The sequence below is a fragment of the Gorilla gorilla genome, chromosome 15, assembly GCF_029281585.2.
Source record: "Gorilla gorilla gorilla isolate KB3781 chromosome 15, NHGRI_mGorGor1-v2.1_pri, whole genome shotgun sequence".
NCBI lineage: Eukaryota > Metazoa > Chordata > Mammalia > Primates > Hominidae > Gorilla > Gorilla gorilla.
Window position 1 is genome coordinate 41,031,416 of NC_073239.2, and position 26,477 is coordinate 41,057,892.

Here is a 26,477-nt window from a genome sequence, read left to right on the forward strand (position 1 = left end):
ATAAAATCTAAACAGAAGCATTCTCAGAAACTTCATTGTGATGTGTGTCCTCCACTAACAGAGTTCAAACTTTCTTTTGACACTGTAGTTTGGAAACACTCTTTTTGTAGAATCTGCAAGTGGATATTTGGATAACTGTGAAGATTTCGTTGGAAACGGGAATATCTTCATATAAAATCTAAACAGAAGCATTCTCAGAAACTTCATTGTGATGTGTGTCCTCCACTAACAGAGTTCAAACTTCCTTTTGACACTGTAGTTTCGAAACACTCTTTTTGTAGAATCTGCAAGTGGATATTTCGATAATTGTGAAAATTTCTTTGGAAATGGGAATATCTTCAAATAAAATCTAGACAGAAGCATTCTCAGAGACATCTTTTCGATGTGTGTCTTCAACTAACCGAGTTCCACCTTTCTTTTGACAGAGCAGTTTGGAAACACACTTTTTGTAGAATCTGTAAGTGGATATTTGGATACCTCTAACAATTTCATTGGAAACGGGAATATCTTCATATAAAATCTAGACAGAAGCATTCTCCGAAACTTCTTTGTGATGTGTGTCCTTAACTAACAGAGTTCAACCTTTCTTTTGATACTGAAGTTTGGATACTCTCTTTTTGTAGAATCTGTAAGTGGATATTTGGATACCTCTAAAGATTTCGTTGGAAACGAGAATATCTTCATATAAAATCTAGACAAAAGCATTCTCAGAAACTTCTTTGTGGTGTGCGTCCTCAACTAACAGAGTTCAACCTTTCTTTAAATAGAGCAGTTTGGAAACTCTCTTTTTGTAGAATCTGTAAGTGGATATTTGGATACCTCTAACGATTTCGTTGGAAACGGGAATATCTTCATCTAAAATCTACACAGAAGCACTGTCAGAAACTGCTTTGTGATATCTGCATTCAAGTCACAGAGCTGAACATTCCCTTTCATAGCCCAGGTTTGAAACACTCTTTCTGTAGTATCTGGAAGTGGACATTTTGAGCGAATTCAGGCCTACAGTGAAAACAGAAATATCTTCCCATAAAAAAGAGACAGAAAGATTCTCAGAAACTTAATCGGGATGTGTGTACTCAGTTACCAGAGTTGAAACTTTCTGTTGATACAGTTGTTTGGAAACACTCTTTTTGTAGAATCTGCAAGTGGATATTTGGATAACTGTGAAGATTTCGTTGGAAACGGGAATATCTTCATATAAAATCTAGACAGAAGCATTCTCAGAAACCTCTTTGTGATGTGTTTTCTCTACTTACAGAGTTCAACCTTTCTTTTGATACAGCAGTTTGGAAACACTCTTTTTGTAGAATCGGCAAGTGGATATTTGGATAACTGTGAAGAGTTTGTTGGAAACGGGAATATCTTCATATAAAATCTAGACAGAAGCATTCTCAGAAGCTTCTTTGTGATGAGTGTCCTCAACTAAGAGAATTCAACCATTCTTTTGATACAGCAGTTTGGATACTCTCTTTTTGTAGAATCTGTAAGTGGATATTTGGATACCTCTAAAGATTTCGTTGGAAACGGGAATATCTTCATATAAAATCTAGACAAAAGCATTCTCAGAAACTTCTTTGTGGTGTGCGTCCTCAACTAACAGAGTTCAACCTTTCTTTAAATAGAGCAGTTTGGAAACTCTCTTTTTGTAGAATCTGTAAGTGGATATTTGGATAGCTCTAAGGATTTCGTTGGAAACGGGAATATCTTCATCTAAAATCTACACAGAAACACTGTCAGAAACTGCTTTGTGATATCTGCATTCAAGTCACAGAGCTGAACATTCCCTTTCATAGCCCAGGTTTGAAACACTCTTTCTGTAGTATCTGGAAGTGGACATTTTGTGCGAATTCAGGCCTACGGTGAAAACAGAAATATCTTCCCATAAAAAAGAGACAGAAAGATTCTCAGAAACTTAATCGGGATGTGTGTACTCAGTTACCAGAGTTGAACCTTTCTGTTGATACAGTAGTTGGGAAACACTCTTTTTGTAGAATCTGCAAGTGGATATTTGGATAACTTTGAAGATTTCGTTGGAAACGGGAATATCTTCATATAAAATCTAGACAGAAGCATTCTCAGAAACTTCTTTGTGATGTGTTTTCTCTACTTACAGAGTTCCACCTTTCTTTTGATACAGCAGTTTGGAAACACTCTTTTTGTAGAATCGGCAAATGGATATCAGGATAACTGTGAAGAGTTCGTTGGAAACGGGAATATCTTCATATAAAATCTAGACAGAAGCATTCTCAAAAGCTTGTTTGTGATGAGTGTCCTCAACTAACGGAGCTCAACCATTCTTTTGATACTGCAGTTTGGAACCACTCTTTTGGTAGAATCTGCAAGTGGATATTTGGATAACTGTGAAAATTTCGTTGGAAACGGGAATATCTTCATATAAAATCTAGACGGAAGCATTCTCAGAAACTTCTTTGACATGAGTTTCATCAACTAAAGGAGTTCAACCTTTCTTTTCATACAGCAGTTTGGAAAACCTCTTTTAGAAGAATCTGCAAGTGGATATTTGGATAACAGTGAAGATTTCATTGGAAACGGGAATATCTTCATATAAAATCTAAACAGAAGCATTCTCAGAAACTTCATTCTGATGTGTGTCCTCCACTAACAGAGTTCAAAATTTCTTTTGACACTGTAGTTTGGAAACACTCTTTTTGTAGAATCTGCAAGTGGATATTTGGATAACTGTGAAGATTTCGTTGGAAACGGGAATATCTTCATATAAAATCTAAACAGAAGCATTCTCAGAAACTTCATTGTGATGTGTGTCCTCCACTAACAGAGTTCAAACTTCCTTTTGACACTGTAGTTTCAAAACACTCTTTTTGTAGAATCTGCAAGTGGATATTTCGATAACTGTGAAGATTTCGTTGGAAATCGGAATATCTTCAAATAAAATCTAGACAGAAGCATTCTCAGAAAAATCTTTTCGATGTGTGTCTTCAACTAACCGAGTTCCACCTTTCTTTTGATAGAGCAGTTTGGAAACACTCTTTTTGTAGAATCTGTAAGTGGATATTTGGATACAACTAACAATTTCATTGGAAACGGGAATATCTTCATATAAAATCTAGACAGAAGCATTCTCCGAAACTTCTTTGTGATGTGTGTCCTCAACTAACAGAGTTCAACGTTTCTTTTGATACAGAAGTTTGGATACTCTCTTTTTGTAGAATCTGTAAGTGGATATTTGGATACCTCTGAAGATTTCGTTGGAAACGAGAATATCTTCATATAAAATCAACACAAAAACATTCTCAGAAACTTCTTTGTGGTGTGCGTCCTCAACTAACAGAGTTCAACCTTTCTTTAAATAGAGCAGTTTGGAAACTCTCTTTTTGTAGAATCTGTAAGTGGATATTTGGATAGCTCTAAGGATTTCGTTGGAATCGGGAATATCTTCATCTAAAATCTACACAGAAGCACTGTCAGAAACTGCTTTGTGATATCTGCATTCAAGTCACAGAGCTGAACATTCCCTTTCATAGCCCAGGTTTGAAACACTCTTTCTGTAGTATCTGGAAGTGGACATTTTGAGCGAATTCAGGCCTACGGTGAAAACAGAAATATCTTCCCATAAAAAAGAGACAGAAAGATTCTCAGAAACTTAATCGGGATGTGTGTACTCAGTTACCAGAGTTGAACCTTTCTGTTGATACAGTAGTTGGGAAACACTCTTTTTGTAGAATCTGCAAGTGGATGTTTGGATAACTTTGAAGATTTCATTGGAAACGGGAATATCTTCATATAAAATCTAGACAGAAGCATTCTCAGAAACTTCTTTGTGATGTGTTTTCTCTACTTACAGAGTTCCACCTTTCTTTTGGTACAGCAGTTTGGAAACACTCTTTTTGTAGAATTGGCAAATGGATATTAGGATAACTGTGAAGAGTTCGTTGGAATCGGGAATATCTTCATATAAAATCTAGACAGAAGCATTCTCAAAAGCTTGTTTGTGATGAGTGTCCTCAACTAACGGAGCTCAACCATTCTTTTGATACAGCAGTTTGGAAACACTCTTTTGGTAGAATCTGCAAGTGGATATTTGGATAACTGTGAAAATTTCGTTGGAAACGGGAATATCTTCGTATAAAATCTAGACGGAAGCATTCTCCGAAACTTCTTTGTGATGTGTGTCCTCAACTAACAGAGTTCAACCTTTCTTTTGATACAGAAGTTTGGATACTCTCTTTTTGTAGAATCTGTAAGTGGATATTTGGATACCTCTGAAGATTTCGTTGGAAACGAGAATATCTTCATATAAAATCTGCACAAAAACATTCTCAGAAACTTCTTTGTGGTGTGCGTCCTCAACTAACAGAGTTCAACCTTTCTTTAAATAGAGCAGTTTGGAAACTCTCTTTTTGTAGAATCTGTAAGTGGATATTTGGATAGCTCTAAGGATTTCGTTGGAAACGGGAATATCTTCATCTAAAATCTACACAGAAGCACTGTCAGAAACTGCTTTGTGATATCTGCATTCAAGTCACAGAGCTGAACATTCCCTTTCATAGCCCAGGTTTGAAACACTCTTTCTGTAGTATCTGGAAGTGGACATTTTGAGCGAATTCAGGCCTACGGTGAAAACAGAAATATCTTCCCATAAAAAAGAGACAGAAAGATTCTCAGAAACTTAATCGGGATGTGTGTACTCAGTTACCAGAGTTGAACCTTTCTGTTGATACAGTAGTTGGGAAACACTCTTTTTGTAGAATCTGCAAGTGGATGTTTGGATAACTTTGAAGATTTCATTGGAAACGGGAATATCTTCATATAAAATCTAGACAGAAGCATTCTCAGAAACTTCTTTGTGATGTGTTTTCTCTACTTACAGAGTTCCACCTTTCTTTTGATACAGCAGTTTGGAAGCACTCTTTTTGTAGAATCGGCAAATGGATATTAGGATAACTGTGAAGAGTTCGTTGGAATCGGGAATATCTTCATATAAAATCTAGACAGAAGCATTCTCAAAAGCTTGTTTGTGATGAGTGTCCTCAACTAACGGTGCTCAACCATTCTTTTGATACAGCAGTTTGGAAACACTCTTTTGGTAGAATCTGCAAGTGGATATTTGGATAACTGTGAAAATTTCGTTGGAAACGGGAATATCTTCGTATAAAATCTAGACGGAAGCATTTTAAGAAACTTCTTTGACATGAGTTTCCTCAACTAAAGGAGTTCAACCTATCTTTTCATACAGCAGTTTGGAAAACCTCTTTTAGAAGAATCTGCAAGTGGATATTTGGATAACAGTGAAGATTTCATTGGAAACGGGAATATCTTCATATAAAATCTAAACAGAAGCATTCTCAGAAACTTCATTGTGATGTGTGTCCTCCACTAACAGAGTTCAAACTTTCTTTTGACACTGTAGTTTGGAAACACTCTTTTTGTAGAATCTGCAAGTGGATATTTGGATAACTGTGAAGATTTCGTTGGAAACGGGAATATCTTCATATAAAATCTAAACAGAAGCATTCTCAGAAACTTCATTGTGATGTGTGTCCTCCACTAACAGAGTTCAAACTTCCTTTTGACACTGTAGTTTGGAAACACTCTTTTTGTAGAATCTGCAAGTGGATATTTCGATAACTGTGAAAATTTCTTTGGAAATGGGAATATCTTCAAATAAAATCTAGACAGAAGCATTCTCAGAGACATCTTTTCGATGTGTGTCTTCAACTAACCGAGTTCCACCTTTCTTTTGACAGAGCAGTTTGGAAACACACTTTTTGTAGAATCTGTAAGTGGATATTTGGATACCTCTAACAATTTCATTGGAAACGGGAATATCTTCATATAAAATCTAGACCGAAGCATTCTCCGAAACTTCTTTGTGATGTGTGTCCTTAACTAACAGAGTTCAACCTTTCTTTTGATACAGAAGTTTGGATACTCTCTTTTTGTAGAATCTGTAAGTGGATATTTGGATACCTCTAAAGATTTCGTTGGAAACGAGAATATCTTCATATAAAATCTAGACAAAAGCATTCTCAGAAACTTCTTTGTGGTGTGCGTCCTCAACTAACAGAGTTCAACCTTTCTTTAAATAGAGCAGTTTGGAAACTCTCTTTTTGTAGAATCTGTAAGTGGATATTTGGATACCTCTAACGATTTCGTTGGAAACGGGAATATCTTCATCTAAAATCTACACAGAAGCACTGTCAGAAACTGCTTTGTGATATCTGCATTCAAGTCACAGAGCTGAACATTCCCTTTCATAGCCCAGGTTTGAAACACTCTTTCTGTAGTATCTGGAAGTGGACATTTTGAGCGAATTCAGGCCTACAGTGAAAACAGAAATATCTTCCCATAAAAAAGAGACAGAAAGATTCTCAGAAACTTAATCGGGATGTGTGTACTCAGTTACCAGAGTTGAAACTTTCTGTTGATACAGTTGTTTGGAAACACTCTTTTTGTAGAATCTGCAAGTGGATATTTGGATAACTGTGAAGATTTCGTTGGAAACGGGAATATCTTCATATAAAATCTAGACAGAAGCATTCTCAGAAACCTCTTTGTGATGTGTTTTCTCTACTTACAGAGTTCAACCTTTCTTTTGATACAGCAGTTTGGAAACACTCTTTTTGTAGAATCGGCAAGTGGATATTTGGATAACTGTGAAGAGTTCGTTGGAAACGGGAATATCTTCATATAAAATCTAGACAGAAGCATTCTCAGAAGCTTCTTTGTGATGAGTGTCCTCAACTAACAGAATTCAACCATTCTTTTGATACAGCAGTTTGGATACTCTCTTTTTGTAGAATCTGTAAGTGGATATTTGGATACCTCTAAAGATTTCGTTGGAAACGGGAATATCTTCATATAAAATCTAGACAAAAGCATTCTCAGAAACTTCTTTGTGGTGTGCGTCCTCAACTAACAGAGTTCAACCTTTCTTTAAAGAGAGCAGTTTGGAAACTCTCTTTTTGTAGAATCTGTAAGTGGATATTTGGATAGCTCTAACGATTTCGTTGGAAACGGGAATATCTTCATCAAAAATCTACACAGAAGCACTGTCAGAAACTGCTTTGTGATATCTGCATTCAAGTCACAGAGCTGAACATTCCCTTTCATAGCCCAGGTTTGAAACACTCTTTCTGTAGTATCTGGAAGTGGACATTTTGAGCGAATTCAGGCCTACAGTGAAAACAGAAATATCTTCCCATAAAAAAGAGACAGAAAGATTCTCAGAAACTTAATCGGGATGTGTGTACTCAGTTACCAGAGTTGAACCTTTCTGTTGATACAGTAGTTTGGAAACACTCTTTTTGTAGAATCTGCAAGTGGATATTTGGATAACTTTGAAGATTTCGTTGGAAACGGGAATATCTTCATATAAAATCTAGACAGAAGCATTCTCAGAAACTTCTTTGTGATGTGTTTTCTCTACTTACAGAGTTCAACCTTTCTTTTGATACAGCAGTTTGGAAACACTCTTTTTGTAGAATCGGCAAGTGGATATTTGGATAACTGTGAAGAGTTCGTTAGAAACGGGAATATCTTCATATAAAATCTAGACAGAAGCATTCTCAAAAGCTTGTTTGTGATGAGTGTCCTCAACTAACGGAGCTCAACCATTCTTTTGAAACAGCAGTTTGGAAACACTCTTTTGGTAGAATCTGCAAGTGGATATTTGGATAACTGTGAGAATTTCGTTGGAAACGGGAATATCTTCATATAAAATCTAGACGGAAGCATTCTCAGAAACTTCTTTGACATGAGTTTCCTCAACCAAAGGAGTTCAACCTTTCTTTTCATACAGCAGTTTGGAAACCCTCTTTTAGAAGAATCTGCAAGTGGATATTTGGATAACAGTGAAGATTTCGTTGGAAACGGGAATATCTTCATATAAAATCTAAACAGAAGCATTCTCAGAAACTTCATTGTGATGTGTGTCCTCCACTAACAGAGTTCAAACTTTCTTTTGACACTGTAGTTTGGAAACACTCTTTTTGTAGTACCTGCAAGTGGATATTTCGATAACTGTGAAGACTTCGTTGGAAATGGGAATATCTTCAAATAAAATCTAGACAGAAGCATTCTCAGAAACATCTTTTCGATGTGTGTCTTCAACTAACCGAGTTCCACCTTTCTTTTGACAGAGCAGTTTGGAAACACACTTTTTGTAGAATCTGTAAGTGGATATTTGGATACCTCTAACAATTTCATTGGAAACGGGAATATCTTCATATAAAATCTAGACAGAAGCATTCTCCGAAACTTCTTTGTGGTGTGTGTCCTCAACTAACAGAGTTCAACCTTTCTTTTGATACAGAAGTTTGAAAACCCCTTTTGGTAGAATCTGCAAGTGGATATTTGGATAACTGTGAAGATTTCATTGGAAACGGGAATATCTTCATATAAAATCTAGACAGAAGCATTCTCAGAAGCTTCTTTGTGATGAGTGTCCTCAACTAACAGAGTTCAACCATTGTTTTGATACAGCAGTTTGGATACTCTCTTTTTGTAGAATCTGTAAGTGGATATTTGGATACCTCTAAAGATTTCGTTGGAAACGGGAATATCTTCATATAAAATCTAGACAAAAGCATTCTCAGAAACTTCTTTGTGGTGTGCGTCCTCAACTAACAGAGTTCAACCTTTCTTTAAAGAGAGCAGTTTGGAAACTCTCTTTTTGTAGAATCTGTAAGTGGATATTTGGATAGCTCTAACGATTTCGTTGGAAACGGGAATGTCTTCATCAAAAATCTACACAGAAGCACTGTCAGAAACTGCTTTGTGATATCTGCATTCAAGTCACAGAGCTGAACATTCCCTTTCATAGCCCAGGTTTGAAACACTCTTTCTGTAGTATCTGGAAGTGGACATTTTGAGCGAATTCAGGCCTACGGTGAAAACAGAAATATCTTCCCATAAAAAAGAGACAGAAAGATTCTCAGAAACTTAATCGGGATGTGTGTACTCAGTTACCAGAGTTGAAACTTTCTGTTGATACAGTAGTTGGGAAACACTCTTTTTGTAGAATCTGCAAGTGGATATTTGGATAACTTTGAAGATTTCGTTGGAAACGGGAATATCTTCATATAAAATCTAGACAGAAGCATTCTCAGAAACTTCTTTGTGATGTGTTTTCTCTACTTACAGAGTTCAACCTTTCTTTTGATACAGCAGTTTGGAAACACTCTTTTTGTAGAATCGGCAAATGGATATTAGGATAACTGTGAAGAGTTCGTTGGAAACGGGAATATCTTCATATAAAATCTAGACAGAAGCATTCTCAAAAGCTTGTTTGTGATGAGTGTCCTCAACTAACGGAGCTCAACCATTCTTTTGATACAGCAGTTTGGAAACACTCTTTTGGTAGTATCTGCAAGTGGATATTTGGATAACAGTGAAAATTTCGTTGGAAACGGGAATATCTTCGTATAAAATCTAGACGGAAGCATTCTCAGAAACTTCTTTGACATGAGTTTCCTCAACTAAAGGAGTTCAACCTTTCTTTTCATACAGCAGTTTGGAAAACCTCTTTTAGAAGAATCTGCAAGTGGATATTTGGATAACAGTGAAGATTTCATTGGAAAGGGGAATATCTTCATATAAAATCTAAACAGAAGCATTCTCAGAAACTTCATTGTGATGTGTGTCCTCCACTAACAGAGTTCAAACTTTCTTTTGACACTGTAGTTTGGAAACACTCTTTTTGTAGAATCTGCAAGTGGATATTTGGATAACTGTGAAGATTTCGTTGGAAACGGGAATATCTTCATATAAAATCTAAACAGAAGCATTCTCAGAAACTTCATTGTGATGTGTGTCCTCCACTAACAGAGTTCAAACTTCCTTTTGACACTGTAGTTTGGAAACACTCTTTTTGTAGAATCTGCAAGTGGATATTTCGATAACTGTGAAGATTTCGTTGGAAATGGGAATATCTTCAAATAAAATCTAGACAGAAGCATTCTCAGAAACATCATTTTGATGTGTGTCTTCAACTAACCGAGTTCCACCTTTCTTTTGATAGAGCAGTTTGGAAACACTCTTTTTGTAGAATCTGTAAGTGGATATTTGGTTACCTCTAACAATTTCATTTGAAACGGGAATATCTTCATATAAAATCTAGACAGAAGCATTCTCCGAAACTTCTTTGTGATGTGTGTCCTCAACTAACAGAGTTCAACCTTTCTTTTGATACAGAAGTTTGAAAACCCCCTTTTGGTAGAATCTGCAAGTGGATATTTGGATAACTGTGAAGATTTCGTTGGAAACGGGAATATCTTCATATAAAATCTAGACAGAAGCATTCTCTAAACATCTTTTCGATGTGTGTCTTCAACTAACCGAGTTCCACCTTTCTTTTGATAGAGCAGTTTGGAAACACTCTTTTTGTAGAATCTGTAAGTGGATATTTGGATTCAACTAACAATTTCATTGGAAACGGGAATATCTTCATATAAAATCTAGACAGAAGCATTCTCCGAAACTTCTTTGTGATGTGTGTCCTCAACTAACAGAGTTCAACCTTTCTTTTGATACAGAAGTTTGGATACTCTCTTTTTGTAGAATCTGTAAGTGGATATTTGGATACCTCTAAAGATTTCGTTGGAAACGGGAATATCTTCATATAAAATCTAGACAAAAGCATTCTCAGAAACTTCTTTGTGGTGTGCGTCCTCAACTAACAGAGTTCAACCTTTCTTTAAATAGAGCAGTTTGGAAACTCTCTTTTTGTAGAATCTGTAAGTGGATATTTGGATAGCTCTAAGGATTTCGTTGGAAACGGGAATATCTTCATCTAAAATCTACACAGAAGCACTGTCAGAAACTGCTTTGTGATATCTGCATTCAAGTCACAGAGCTGAACATTCCCTTTCATAGCCCAGGTTTGAAACACTCTTTCTGTAGTATCTGGAAGTGGACATTTTGAGCGAATTCAGGCCTACGGTGAAAACAGAAATATCTTCCCATAAAAAAGAGACAGAAAGATTCTCAGAAACTTAATCGGGATGTGTGTACTCAGTTACCAGAGTTGAACCTTTCTGTTGATACAGTAGTTGGGAAACACTCTTTTTGTAGAATCTGCAAGTGGATATTTGGATAACTTTGAAGATTTCGTTGGAAACGGGAATATCTTCATATAAAATCTAGACAGAAGCATTCTCAGAAACTTCTTTGTGATGTGTTTTCTCTACTTACAGAGTTCAACCTTTCTTTTGATACAGCAGTTTGGAAACACTCTTTTTGTAGAATCGGCAAATGGATATCAGGATAACTGTGAAGAGTTCGTTGGAAACGGGAATATCTTCATATAAAATCTAGACAGAAGCATTCTCAAAAGCTTGTTTGTGATGAGTGTCCTCAACTAACGGAGCTCAACCATTCTTTTGATACTGCAGTTTGGAAACACTCTTTTGGTAGAATCTGCAAGTGGATATTTGGATAACTGTGAAAATTTCGTTGGAAACGGGAATATCTTCGTATAAAATCTAGACGGAAGCATTCTCAGAAACTTCTTTGACATGAGTTTCATCAACTAAAGGAGTTCAACCTTTCTTTTCATACAGCAGTTTGGAAAACCTCTTTTAGAAGAATCTGCAAGTGGATATTTGGATAACAGTGAAGATTTCATTGGAAAGGGGAATATCTTCATATAAAATCTAAACAGAAGCATTCTCAGAAACTTCATTCTGATGTGTGTCCTCCACTAACAGAGTTCAAAATTTCTTTTGACACTGTAGTTTGGAAACACTCTTTTTGTAGAATCTGCAAGTGGATATTTGGATAACTGTGAAGATTTCGTTGGAAACGGGAATATCTTCATATAAAATCTAAACAGAAGCATTCTCAGAAACTTCATTGTGATGTGTGTCCTCCACTAACAGAGTTCAAACTTCCTTTTGACACTGTAGTTTCAAAACACTCTTTTTGTAGAATCTGCAAGTGGATATTTCGATAACTGTGAAGATTTCGTTGGAAATCGGAATATCTTCAAATAAAATCTAGACAGAAGCATTCTCAGAAAAATCTTTTCGATGTGTGTCTTCAACTAACCGAGTTCCACCTTTCTTTTGATAGAGCAGTTTGGAAACACTCTTTTTGTAGAATCTGTAAGTGGATATTTGGATACAACTAACAATTTCATTGGAAACGGGAATATCTTCATATAAAATCTAGACAGAAGCATTCTCCGAAACTTCTTTGTGATGTGTGTCCTCAACTAACAGAGTTCAACCTTTCTTTTGTTACAGAAGTTTGGATACTCTCTTTTTGTAGAATCTGTAAGTGGATATTTGGATACCTCTGAAGATTTCGTTGGAAACGAGAATATCTTCATATAAAATCAACACAAAAACATTCTCAGAAACTTCTTTGTGGTGTGCGTCCTCAACTAACAGAGTTCAACCTTTCTTTAAATAGAGCAGTTTGGAAACTCTCTTTTTGTAGAATCTGTAAGTGGATATTTGGATAGCTCTAAGGATTTCGTTGGAAACGGGAATATCTTCATCTAAAATCTACACAGAAGCACTGTCAGAAACTGCTTTGTGATATCTGCATTCAAGTCACAGAGCTGAACATTCCCTTTCATAGCCCAGGTTTGAAATACTCTTTCTGTAGTATCTGGAAGTGGACATTTTGAGCGAATTCAGGCCTACGGTGAAAACAGAAATATCTTCCCATAAAAAAGAGACAGAAAGATTCTCAGAAACTTAATCGGGATGTGTGTACTCAGTTACCAGAGTTGAACCTTTCTGTTGATACAGTAGTTGGGAAACACTCTTTTTGTAGAATCTGCAAGTGGATGTTTGGATAACTTTGAAGATTTCATTGGAAACGGGAATATCTTCATATAAAATCTAGACAGAAGCATTCTCAGAAACTTCTTTGTGATGTGTTTTCTCTACTTACAGAGTTCCACCTTTCTTTTGGTACAGCAGTTTGGAAACACTCTTTTTGTAGAATTGGCAAATGGATATTAGGATAACTGTGAAGAGTTCGTTGGAATCGGGAATATCTTCATATAAAATCTAGACAGAAGCATTCTCAAAAGCTTGTTTGTGATGAGTGTCCTCAACTAACGGAGCTCAACCATTCTTTTGATACAGCAGTTTGGAAACACTCTTTTGGTAGAATCTGCAAGTGGATATTTGGATAACTGTGAAAATTTCGTTGGAAACGGGAATATCTTCATATAAAATCTAGACGGAAGCATTCTCAGAAACTTCTTTGACATGAGTTTCCTCAACTAAAGGAGTTCAACCTTTCTTTTCACACAGCAGTTTGGAAACCCTCTTTTAGAAGAATCTGCAAGTGGATATTTTGATAACAGTGAAGATTTCGTTGGAAACGGGAATATCTTTATATAAAATCTAAACAGAAGCATTCTCAGAAACTTCATTGTGATGTGTGTCCTCCACTAACAGAGTTCAAACTTTCTTTTGACACTGTAGTTTGGAAACACTCTTTTTGTAGAATCTGCAAGTGGATATTTCGATAACTGTGAAAATTTCATTGGAAACGGGAATATCTTCATATAAAATCTAGACAAAAGCATTCTCAGAAACTTCTTTGTGGTGTGCGTCCTCAACTAACAGAGTTCAACCTTTCTTTAAATAGAGCAGTTTGGAAACTCTCTTTTTGTAGAATCTGTAAGTGGATATTTGGATAGCTCTAACGATTTCGTTGGAAACGGGAATATCTTCACCTAAAACCTACACAGAAGCAATGTCAGAAACTGCTTTGTGATATCTGCATTCAAGTCACAGAGCTGAACATTCCCTTTCATAGCCCAGGTTTGAAACACTCTTTCTGTAGTATCTGGAAGTGGACATTTTGAGCGAATTCAGGCCTACGGTGAAAACAGAAATATCTTCCCATAAAAAAGAGACAGAAAGATTCTCAGAAACTTAATCGGGATGTGTGTACGCAGTTACCAGAGTTGAACTTTCTGTTGATACAGTAGTTGGGAAACACTCTTTTTGTAGAATCTGCAAGTGGATATTTGGATAACTTTGAAGATTTCGTTGGAAACGGGAATATCTTCATATAAAATCTAGACAGAAGCATTCTCAGAAACTTCTTTGTGATATGTTTTCTCTACTTACAGAGTTCAACCTTTCTTTTGATACAGCAGTTTGGAAACACTCTTTTTGTAGAATCGGCAAGTGGATATTTGGATAACTGTGAAGAGTTCGTTAGAAACGGGAATATCTTCATATAAAATCTAGACAGAAGCATTCTCAAAAGCTTGTTTGTGATGAGTGTCCTCAACTAACGGAGCTCAACCATTCTTTTGAAACAGCAGTTTGGAAACACTCTTTTGGTAGAATCTGCAAGTGGATATTTGGATAACTGTGAGAATTTCGTTGGAATCGGGAATATCTTCATATAAAATCTAGACGGAAGCATTCTCAGAAACTTCTTTGACATGAGTTTCCTCAACCAAAGGAGTTCAACCTTTCTTTTCATACAGCAGTTTGGAAACCCTCTTTTAGAAGAATCTGCAAGTGGATATTTGGATAACAGTGAAGATTTCGTTGGAAACGGGAATATCTTCATATAAAATCTAAACAGAAGCATTCTCAGAAACTTCATTGTGATGTGTGTCCTCCACTAACAGAGTTCAAACTTTCTTTTGACACTGTAGTTTGGAAACACTCTTTTTGTAGTATCTGCAAGTGGATATTTCGATAACTGTGAAGACTTCGTTGGAAATGGGAATATCTTCAAATAAAATCTAGACAGAAGCATTCTCAGAAACATCTTTTCGATGTGTGTCTTCAACTAACCGAGTTCCACCTTTCTTTTGACAGAGCAGTTTGGAAACACACTTTTTGTAGAATCTGTAAGTGGATATTTGGATACCTCTAACAATTTCATTGGAAACGGGAATATCTTCATATAAAATCTAGACAGAAGCATTCTCCGAAACTTCTTTGTGGTGTGTGTCCTCAACTAACAGAGTTCAACCTTTCTTTTGATACAGAAGTTTGAAAACCCCTTTTGGTAGAATCTGCAAGTGGATATTTGGATAACTGTGAAGATTTCGTTGGAAACGGGAATATCTTCATATAAAATCTAGACAGAAGCATTCTCAGAAGCTTCTTTGTGATGAGTGTCCTCAACTAACAGAGTTCAACCATTGTTTTGATACAGCAGTTTGGATACTCTCTTTTTGTAGAATCTGTAAGTGGATATTTGGATACCTCTAAAGATTTCGTTGGAAACGGGAATATCTTCATATAAAATCTAGACAAAAGCATTCTCAGAAACTTCTTTGTGGTGTGCGTCCTCAACTAACAGAGTTCAACCTTTCTTTAAAGAGAGCAGTTTGGAAACTCTCTTTTTGTAGAATCTGTAAGTGGATATTTGGATAGCTCTAACGATTTCGTTGGAAACGGGAATATCTTCATCAAAAATCTACACAGAAGCACTGTCAGAAACTGCTTTGTGATATCTGCATTCAAGTCACAGAGCTGAACATTCCCTTTCATAGCCCAGGTTTGAAACACTCTTTCTGTAGTATCTGGAAGTGGACATTTTGAGCGAATTCAGGCCTACGGTGAAAACAGAAATATCTTCCCATAAAAAAGAGACAGAAAGATTCTCAGAAACTTAATCGGGATGTGTGTACTCAGTTACCAGAGTTGAAACTTTCTGTTGATACAGTAGTTGGGAAACACTCTTTTTGTCGAATCTGCAAGTGGATATTTGGATAACTTTGAAGATTTCGTTGGAAACGGGAATATCTTCATATAAAATCTAGACAGAAGCATTCTCAGAAACTTCTTTGTGATGTGTTTTCTCTACTTACAGAGTTCAACCTTTCTTTTGATACAGCAGTTTGGAAACACTCTTTTTGTAGAATCGGCAAATGGATATTAGGATAACTGTGAAGAGTTCGTTGGAAACGGGAATATCTTCATATAAAATCTAGACCGAAGCATTCTCAAAAGCTTGTTTGTGATGAGTGTCCTCAACTAACGGAGCTCAACCATTCTTTTGATACAGCAGTTTGGAAACACTCTTTTGGTAGTATCTGCAAGTGGATATTTGGATAACAGTGAAAATTTCGTTGGAAACGGGAATATCTTCGTATAAAATCTAGACGGAAGCATTCTCAGAAACTTCTTTGACATGAGTTTCCTCAACTAAAGGAGTTCAACCTTTCTTTTCATACAGCAGTTTGGAAAACCTCTTTTAGAAGAATCTGCAAGTGGATATTTGGATAACAGTGAAGATTTCATTGGAAAGGGGAATATCTTCATATAAAATCTAAACAGAAGCATTCTCAGAAACTTCATTGTGATGTGTGTCCTCCACTAACAGAGTTCAAACTTTCTTTTGACACTGTAGTTTGGAAACACTCTTTTTGTAGAATCTGCAAGTGGATATTTGGATAACTGTGAAGATTTCGTTGGAAACGGGAATATCTTCATATAAAATCTAAACAGAAGCATTCTCAGAAACTTCATTGTGATGTGTGTCCTCCACTAACAGAGTTCAAACTTCCTTTTGACACTGTAGTTTGGAAACACTCTTTTTGTAGAATCTGCAAGTGGATATTTCGATAACTGTGAAGATTTCGTTGGAAATGGGAATATCTTCAAATAAAATCTAGACAGAAGCATTCTCAGAAACATCATTTTGATGTGTGTCTTCAACTAACCGAGTTCCACCTTTCTTTTGATAGAGCAGTTTGGAAACACTCTTTTTGTAGAATCTGTAAGTGGATATTTGGATTCAACTAACAATTTCATTGGAAACGGGAATATCTTCATATAAAATCTAGACAGAAGCATTCTCCGAAATTTCTTTGTGATGTGTGTCCTCAACTAACTGAGTTCAACCTTTCTTTTGATACAGAAGTTTGGATACTCTCTTTTTGTAGAATCTGTAAGTGGATATTTGGATACCTCTAAAGATTTCGTTGGAAACGGGAATATCTTCATATAAAATCTAGACAAAAGCATTCTCAGAAACTTCTTTGTGGTGTGCGTCCTCAACTAACAGAGTTCAACCTTTCTTTAAATAGAGCAGTTTGGAAACTCTCTTTTTGTAGAATCTGTTAGTGGATATTTGGATAGCTCTAAGGATTTCGTTGGAAACGGGAATATCTTCATCTAAAATCTACACAGAAGCACTGTCAGAAACTGCTTTGTGATATCTGCATTCAAGTCACAGAGCTGAACATTCCCTTTCATAGCCCAGGTTTGAAACACTCTTTCTGTAGTATCTGGAAGAGGACATTTTGAGCGAATTCAGGCCTACGGTGAAAACAGAAATATCTTCCCATAAAAAAGAGACAGAAAGATTCTCAGAAACTTAATCAGGATGTGTGTACTGAGTTACCAGAGTTGAAACTTTCTGTTGATACAGTTGTTTGGAAACACTCTTTTTGTCGAATCTGCAAGTGGATATTTGGATAACTTTGAAGATTTCGTTGGAAACGGGAATATCTTCATATAAAATCTAGACAGAAGCATTCTCAGAAACTTCTTTGTGATGTGTTTTCTCTACTTACAGAGTTCCACCTTTCTTTTGATACAGCAGTTTGGAAACACTCTTTTTGTAGAATCGGCAAATGGATATTAGGATAACTGTGAAGAGTTCGTTGGAAACGGGAATATCTTCATATAAAATCTAGACAGAAGCATTCTCAAAAGCTTGTTTGTGATGAGTGTCCTCAACTAACGGAGCTCAACCATTCTTTTGATACTGCAGATGGAAACACTCTTTTGGTAGAATCTGCAAGTGGATATTTGGATAACTGAAAATTTCGTTGGAAACGGGAATATCTTCGTATAAAATCTAGACGGAAGCATTTTCAGAAACTTCTTTGACATGAGTTTCCTCAACTAAAGGAGTTCAACCTATCTTTTCATACAGCAGTTTGGAAAACCTCTTTTAGAAGAATCTGCAAGTGGATATTTGGATAACAGTGAAGATTTCATTGGAAACGGGAATATCTTCATATAAAATCTAAACAGAAGCATTCTCAGAAACTTCATTGTGTTGTGTGTCCTCCACTAACAGAGTTCAAACTTTCTTTTGACACTGTAGTTTGGAAACACTCTTTTTGTAGAATCTGCAAGTGGATATTTGGATAACTGTGAAGATTTCGTTGGAAACGGGAATATCTTCATATAAAATCTAAACAGAAGCATTCTCAGAAACTTCATTGTGATGTGTGTCCTCCACTAACAGAGTTCAAACTTCCTTTTGACACTGTAGTTTCGAAACACTCTTTTTGTAGAATCTGCAAGTGGATATTTCGATAACTGTGAAGATTTCATTGGAAATCGGAATATCTTCAAATAAAATCTAGACGGAAGCATTCTCAGAAACATCTTTTCGATGTGTGTCTTCAACTAACCGAGTTCCACCTTTCTTTTGATAGAGCAGTTTGGAAACACTCTTTTTGTAGAATCTGTAAGTGGATATTTGGATTCAACCAACAATTTCATTGGAAACGGGAATATCTTCATATAAAATCTAGACAGAAGCATTCTCCGAAACTTCTTTGTGATGTGTGTCCTCAACTAACAGAGTTCAACCATTCTTTTGAAACAGAAGTTTGGATACTCTCTTTTTGTAGAATCTGTAAGTGGATATTTGGATACCTCAAAAGATTTTGTTGGAAACGCTAATATCTTCATATAAAATCTAGACAAAATCATTCTCAGAAACTTCTTTGTGGTGTGCGTCCTCAACTAACAGAGTTCAACCTTTCTTTAAATAGAGCAGTTTGGAAACTCTCTTTTTGTAGAATCTGTAAGTGGATATTTGGATAGCTCTAAGGATTTCGTTGGAAACGGGAATATCTTCATCTAAAATCTACACAGAAGCACTGTCAGAAACTGCTTTGTGATATCTGCTTTCAAGTCACAGAGCTGAACATTCCCTTTCATAGCCCAGGTTTGAAACACTCTTTCTGTAGTATCTGGAAGTGGACATTTTGAGCGAATTCAGGCCTACGGTGAAAACAGAAATATCTTCCAATAAAAAAGAGACAGAAAGATTCTCAGAAACTTAATCGGGATGTGTGTACTCAGTTACCAGGGTTGAAACTTTCTGTTGATACAGTTGTTTGGAAACACTCTTTTTGTCGAATCTGCAAGTGGATATTTGGATAACTTTGAAGATTTCGTTGGAAACGGGAATATCTTCATATAAAATCTAGACAGAAGCATTCTCAGAAACTTATTTGTGATGTCTTTTCTCTACTTACAGAGTTCAACCTTTCTTTTGATACAGCAGTTTGGAAACACTCTTTTTGCAGAATCGGCAAGTGGATATTTGGATAACTGTGAAGAGTTCGTTGGAAACGGGAATATCTTCATATAAAATCTAGACAGAAGCATTCTCAAAAGCTTGTTTGTGATGAGTGTCCTCAACTAACGGAGCTCAACCATTCTTTTGATACAGCAGTTTGGAAACACTCTTTTGGTAGAATCTGCAAGTGGATATTTGGATAACTATGAAAATTTCGTTGGAAACGGGAATATCTTCATATAAAATCTAGACGGAAGCATTCTCAGAAACTTCTTTGACATGAGTTTCCTCAACTAAAGGAGTTCAACCTTTCTTTTCATACAGCAGTTTGGAAACCCTCTTTTAGAAGAATCTGCAAGTGGATATTTGGATAACTGTGAAGATTTCATTGGAAACGGGAATATCTTCATATAAAATCTAAACAGAAGCATTCTCAGAAACTTCATTGTGATGTGTGTCCTCCACTAACAGAGTTCAAACTTTCTTTTGACACTGTAGTTTGGAAACACTCTTTTTGTAGAATCTGCAAGTGGATATTTCGATAACTGTGAAAATTTCGTTGGAAACGGCAATATCTTCATATAAAATCTAGACAAAAGCATTCTCAGAAACTTCTTTGTGGTGTGCGTCCTCAACTAACAGAGTTCAACCTTTCTTTAAATAGAGCAGTTTGGAAACTCTCTTTTTGTAGAATCTGTAAGTGGATATTTGGATAGCTCTAACGATTTCGTTGGAAACGGGAATATCTTCATCTAAAATCTACACAGAAGCACTGTCAGAAACTGCTTTGTGATATCTGCATTCAAGTCACAGAGCTGAACATTCCCTTTCATAGCCCAGGTTTGAAACACTCTTTCTGTAGTATCTGGAAGAGGACATTTTGAGCGAATTCAGGCCTACGGTGAAAACAGAAATATCTTCCCATAAAAAAGAGACAGAAAGATTCTCAGAAACTTAATCGGGATGTGTGTACTGAGTTACCAGAGTTGAAACTTTCTGTTGATACAGTTGTTTGGAAACACTCTCTTTGTCGAATCTGCAAGTGGATATTTGGATAACTTTGAAGATTTCGTTGGAAACGGGAATATCTTCATATAAAATCTAGACAGAAGCATTCTCAGAAACTTCTTTGTGATGTGTTTTCTCTACTTACAGAGTTCCACCTTTCTTTTGATACAGCAGTTTGGAAACACTCTTTTTGTAGAATCGGCAAATGGATATTAGGATAACTGTGAAGAGTTCGTTGGAAACGGGAATATCTTCATATAAAATCTAGACAGAAGCATTCTCAAAAGCTTGTTTGTGATGAGTGTCCTCAACTAACCGAGCTCAACCATTCTTTTGATACAGCAGTTTGGAAACACTCTTTTGGTAGAATCTGCAAGTGGATATTTGGATAACTGTGAAAATTTCGTTGGAAACGGGAATATCTTCGTATAAAATCTAGATGGAAGCATTTTCAGAAACTTCTTTGACATGAGTTTCCTCAACTAAAGGAGTTCAACCTATCTTTTCATACAGCAGTTTGGAAAACCTCTTTTAGAAGAATCTGCAAGTGGATATTTGGATAACAGTGAAGATTTCGTTGGAAACGGGAATATCTTCATATAAAATCTAAACAGAAGCATTCTCAGAAACTTCATTGTGTTGTGTGTCCTCCACTAACAGAGTTCAAACTTTCTTTTGACACTGTAGTTTGGAAACACTCTTTTTGTAGAATCTGCAAGTGGATATTTGGATAACTGTGAAGATTTCGTTGGAAACGGGAATATCTTCATATAAAATCTAAACAGAAGCATTCTCAGAAACTTCATTGTGATGTGTGTCCTCCACTAACAGAGTTCAAACTTCCTTTTGACACTGTAGTTTCGAAACACTCTTTTTGTAGAATCTGCAAGTGGATATTTCGATAACTGTGAAGATTTCGTTGGAAATCGGAATATCTTCAAATAAAATCTAGACGGAAGCATTCTCAGAAACATCTTTTCGATGTGTGTCTTCAACTAACCGAGTTCCACCTTTCTTTTGATAGAGCAGTTTGGAAACACTCTTTTTGTAGAATCTGTAAGTGGATATTTGGATTCAACCAACAATTTCATTGGAAACGGGAATATCTTCATATAAAATCTAGACAGAAGCATTCTCCGAAACTTCTTTGTGATGTGTGTCCTCAACTAACAGAGTTCAACCATTCTTTTGATACAGAAGTTTGGATACTCTCTTTTTGTAGAATCTGTAAGTGGATATTTGGATACCTCAAAAGATTTTGTTGGAAACGCTAATATCTTCATATAAAATCTAGACAAAATCATTCTCAGAAACTTCTTTGTGGTGTGCGTCCTCAACTAACAGAGTTCAACCTTTCTTTAAATAGAGCAGTTTGGAAACTCTCTTTTTGTAGAATCTGTAAGTGGATATTTGGATAGCTCTAAGGATTTCGTTGGAAACGGGAATATCTTCATCTAAAATCTACACAGAAGCACTGTCAGAAACTGCTTTGTGATATCTGCTTTCAAGTCACAGAGCTGAACATTCCCTTTCATAGCCCAGGTTTGAAACACTCTTTCTGTAGTATCTGGAAGTGGACATTTTGAGCGAATTCAGGCCTACGGTGAAAACAGAAATATCTTCCAATAAAAAAGAGAAAGAAAGATTCTCAGAAACTTAATCGGGATGTGTGTACTCAGTTACCAGGGTTGAAACTTTCTGTTGATACAGTTGTTTGGAAACACTCTTTTTGTCGAATCTGCAAGTGGATATTTGGATAACTTTGAAGATTTCGTTGGAAACGGGAATATCTTCATACAAAATCTAGACAGAAGCATTCTCAGAAACTTATTTGTGATGTGTTTTCTCTACTTACAGAGTTCAACCTTTCTTTCGATACAGCAGTATGGAAACACTCTTTTTGCAGAATCGGCAAGTGGATATTTGGATAACTGTGAAGAGTTCGTTGGAAACGGGAATATCTTCATATAAAATCTAGACAGAAGCATTCTCAAAAGCTTGTTTGTGATGAGTGTCCTCAACTAACGGAGCTCAACCATTCTTTTGATACAGCAGTTTGGAAACACTCTTTTGGTTGAATCTGCAAGTGGATATTTGGATAACTATGAAAATTTCGTTGGAAACGGGAATATCTTCATATAAAATCTAGACGGAAGCATTCTCAGAAACTTCTTTGACATGAGTTTCCTCAACTAAAGGAGTTCAACCTTTCTTTTCATACAGCAGTTTGGAAACCCTCTTTTAGAAGAATCTGCAAGTGGATATTTGGATAACAGTGAAGATTTCATTGGAAACGGGAATATCTTTATATAAAATCTAAACAGAAGCATTCTCAGAAACTTCATTGTGATGTGTGTCCTCCACTAACAGAGTTCAAACTTTCTTTTGACACTGTAGTTTGGAAACACTCTTTTTGTAGAATCTGCAAGTGGATATTTCGATAACTGTGAAAATTTCGTTGGAAACGGCAATATCTTCATATAAAATCTAGACAAAAGCATTCTCAGAAACTTCTTTGTGGTGTGCGTCCTCAACTAAGAGAGTTCAACCTTTCTTTAAATAGAGCAGTTTGGAAACTCTCTTTTTGTAGAATCTGTAAGTGGATATTTGGATAGCTCTAACGATTTCGTTGGAAACGGGAATATCTTCATCTAAAATCTACACAGAAGCACTGTCAGAAACTGCTTTGTGATATCTGCATTCAAGTCACAGAGCTGAACATTCCCTTTCATAGCCCAGGTTTGAAACACTCTTTCTGTAGTATCTGGAAGAGGACATTTTGAGCGAATTCAGGCCTACGGTGAAAACAGAAATATCTTCCCATAAAAAAGAGACAGAAAGATTCTCAGAAACTTAATCGGGATGTGTGTACTCAGTTACCAGAGTTGAACCTTTCTGTTGATACAGTAGTTTGGAAACACTCTTTTTGTAGAATCTGCAAGTGGATATTTGGATAACTTTGAAGATTTCGTTGGAAACGGTAATATCTTCATATAAAATCTAGACAGAAGCATTCTCAGAAACTTCTTTGTGATATGTTTTCTCTACTTACAGAGTTCAACCTTTCTTTTGATACAGCAGTTTGGAAACACTCTTTTTGTAGTATCGGCAAGTGGATATTTGGATAACTGTGAAGATTTCGTTAGAAACGGGAGTATCTTCATATAAAATCTAGACAGAAGCATTCTCAAAAGCTTGTTTGTGATGAGTGTCCTCAACTAATGGAGCTCAACCATTCTTTTGAAACAGCAGTTTGGAAACACTCTTTTGGTAGAATCTGCAAGTGGATATTTGGATAACTGTGAAAATTTCGTTGGAAACGGGAATATCTTCATATAAAATCTAGACGGAAGCATTCTCAGAAACTTCTTTGACATGAGTTTCCTCAACCAAAGGAGTTCAACCTTTCTTTTCATACAGCAGTTTGGAAACCCTCTTTTAGAAGAATCTGCAAGTGGATATTTGGATAACAGTGAAGATTTCGTTGGAAACGGGAATATCTTCATATAAAATCTAAACAGAAGCATTCTCAGAAACTTCATTGTGATGTGTGTCCTCCACTAACAGAGTTCAAACTTTCTTTTGACACTGTAGTTTGGAAACCCTCTTTTTGTAGAATCTGCAAGTGGATATTTCGATAACTGTGAAGATTTCGTTGGAAATGGGAATATCTTCAAATAAAATCTAGACAGAAGCATTCTCAGAAACATCTTTTCGATGTGTGTCTTCAACTAACCGAGTTCCACCTTTCTTTTGACAGAGCAGTTTGGAAACACACTTTTTGTAGAATCTGTAAGTGGATATTTGGATACCTCTAACAATTTCATTGGAAACGGGAATATCTTCATATAAAATCTAGACAGAAGCATTCTCCGAAACTTCTTTGTGATGTGTGTCCTCAACTAACAGAGTTCAACCTTTCTTTTGATACAGAAGTTTGAAAACCCCTTTTGGTAGAATCTGCAAGTGGATATTTGGATAACTGTGAAGATTTCATTGGAAACGGGAATATCTTCATATAAAATCTAGACAGAAGCATTCTCAGAAGCTTCTTTGTGATGAGTGTCCTCAACTAACAGAGTTCAACCATTGTTTTGATACAGCAGTTTGGATACTCTCTTTTTGTAGAATCTGTAAGTGGATATTTGGATACCTCAAAAGATTTTGTTGGAAACGCTAATATCTTCATATAAAATCTAGACAAAATCATTCTCAGAAACTTCTTTGTGGTGTGCGTCCTCAACTAACAGAGTTCAACCTTTCTTTAAATAGAGCAGTTTGGAAACTCTCTTTTTGTAGAATCTGTAAGTGGATATTTGGATAGCTCTAAGGATTTCGTTGGAAACGGGAATATCTTCATCTAAAATCTACACAGAAGCACTGTCAGAAACTGCTTTGTGATATCTGCTTTCAAGTCACAGAGCTGAACATTCCCTTTCATAGCCCAGGTTTGAAACACTCTTTCTGTAGTATCTGGAAGTGGACATTTTGAGCGAATTCAGGCCTACGGTGAAAACAGAAATATCTTCCAATAAAAAAGAGACAGAAAGATTCTCAGAAACTTAATCGGGATGTGTGTACTCAGTTACCAGGGTTGAAACTTTCTGTTGATACAGTTGTTTGGAAACACTCTTTTTGTCGAATCTGCAAGTGGATATTTGGATAACTTTGAAGATTTCGTTGGAAACGGGAATATCTTCATATAAAATCTAGACAGAAGCATTCTCAGAAACTTATTTGTGATGTGTTTTCTCTACTTACAGAGTTCAACCTTTCTTTCGATACAGCAGTATGGAAACACTCTTTTTGCAGAATCGGCAAGTGGATATTTGGATAACTGTGAAGAGTTCGTTGGAAACGGGAATATCTTCATATAAAATCTAGACAGAAGCATTCTCAAAAGCTTGTTTGTGATGAGTGTCCTCAACTAACGGAGCTCAACCATTCTTTTGATACAGCAGTTTGGAAACACTCTTTTGGTTGAATCTGCAAGTGGATATTTGGATAACTATGAAAATTTCGTTGGAAACGGGAATATCTTCATATAAAATATAGACGGAAGCATTCTCAGAAACTTCTTTGACATGAGTTTCCTCAACTAAAGGAGTTCAACCTTTCTTTTCATACAGCAGTTTGGAAACCCTCTTTTAGAAGAATCTGCAAGTGGATATTTGGATAACAGTGAAGATTTCATTGGAAACGGGAATATCTTTATATAAAATCTAAACAGAAGCATTCTCAGAAACTTCATTGTGATGTGTGTCCTCCACTAACAGAGTTCAAACTTTCTTTTGACACTGTAGTTTGGAAACACTCTTTTTGTAGAATCTGCAAGTGGATATTTCGATAACTGTGAAAATTTCGTTGGAAACGGCAATATCTTCATATAAAATCTAGACAAAAGCATTCTCAGAAACTTCTTTGTGGTGTGCGTCCTCAACTAACAGAGTTCAACCTTTCTTTAAATAGAGCAGTTTGGAAACTCTCTTTTTGTAGAATCTGTAAGTGGATATTTGGATAGCTCTAACGATTTCGTTGGAAACGGGAATATCTTCATCTAAAATCTACACAGAAGCACTGTCAGAAACTGCTTTGTGATATCTGCATTCAAGTCACAGAGCTGAACATTCCCTTTCATAGCCCAGGTTTGAAACACTCTTTCTGTAGTATCTGGAAGTGGACATTTTGAGCGAATTCAGGCCTACGGTGAAAACAGAAATATCTTCCCATAAAAAAGAGACAGAAAGATTCTCAGAAACTTAATCGGGATGTGTGTACTCAGTTACCAGAGTTGAACCTTTCTGTTGATACAGTAGTTTGGAAACACTCTTTTTGTAGAATCTGCAAGTGGATATTTGGATAACTTTGAAGATTTCGTTGGAAACGGGAATATCTTCATATAAAATCTAGACAGAAGCATTCTCAGAAACTTCTTTGTGATGTGTTTTCTCTACTTACAGAGTTCCACCTTTCTTTTGATACAGCAGTTTGGAAACACTCTTTTTGTAGAATCGGCAAATGGATATTAGGATAACTGTGAAGAGTTCGTTGGAAACGGGAATATCTTCATATAAAATCTAGACAGAAGCATTCTCAAAAGCTTGTTTGTGATGAGTGTCCTCAACTAACGGAGCTCAACCATTCTTTTGATACAGCAGTTTGGAAACACTCTTTTGGTAGAATCTGCAAGTGGATATTTGGATAACTGTGAAAATTTCGTT